This window comes from Carlito syrichta, unplaced genomic scaffold, assembly GCF_000164805.1.
Source record: "Carlito syrichta isolate Samal-C Ts95f unplaced genomic scaffold, Tarsius_syrichta-2.0.1 Scaffold305267, whole genome shotgun sequence".
Taxonomy (NCBI): Eukaryota; Metazoa; Chordata; class Mammalia; order Primates; family Tarsiidae; genus Carlito; species Carlito syrichta.
The window spans coordinates 59991-60866 of record NW_007249363.1 but is presented as its reverse complement, the minus strand read 5'-3'; positions in this window follow the sequence as shown (position 1 = coordinate 60866).

Genomic DNA, 876 nt, shown 5'->3' with positions numbered 1-876 from the left:
CAGTGCCTGCCTCCCGGCATCAGCCGCCGGATGCCCCCGGCCTTCCGCCCTGCCTCTGGGCCAACTTTCTACTGTGTTCGGGGGCGGTCGCTGGGGATGCCTGGGGGCGCCGCGGCGGAGGCGACGCGAGGAGGAGAGCGTGTTCTCCACTCCTCCTCTGCCGGCCGGCTGCCAGCGTGTCTGCTGCGCTCCGGCTGGCGGCGGCGCTGGCAGAAGCAACAGCTCCCGGGCTAGGAAGGGCCGTAGAGCCACAAATAGGGCAGGCAGATTCTCTGCGCCGCGGCAGGGGACGCACGGAGGAGGAAGGAAGTTTTGTGGAAACTTACATAAGGCCTACAAACGCAGCATGTGTACGCGGATGTGTATGGACACACACACCGAGAGTTGTACGGACTCACAAGTCTTTCTCTGTCCTCAAAGAGGCGCATGGTTTGGCCCTGCATAAGATCTTTGTGTTTTCACAATCAACCCTCAGAAGTGGTTTTTAACGGACGTTATTTCCTTTACTGTAAATTAAGCCCCCAGAGAGCGAGCTGCACTGAGAATAAGAAGTGCAAAAATGTGCTCTGCGACGAGGCCAGCCCTTCCAGGGTCTGAGGACAGTCTCCCCTCTCCTCCACCCTGCGGCTGACTAATAAGGGTTCTGGAGCCCCACCCCCACCCCCCCCCCACCTCCTCCTGCCTAGGCTGGGGAGATGGTAATTCTCCCTCCTTTCACTCTTGCTAAAGCGCTGGAATGAACTGAAAGTTTACGATAAGGTTCCCAATATTCTTGTCTGTCTCCCACACTGACCCATTCGCATCCTGATTGACATTGAGAACTTCTCACAAATGACAGAAACAGATAAGAGAAAACTGTTAACTTTTTTTCTTTTT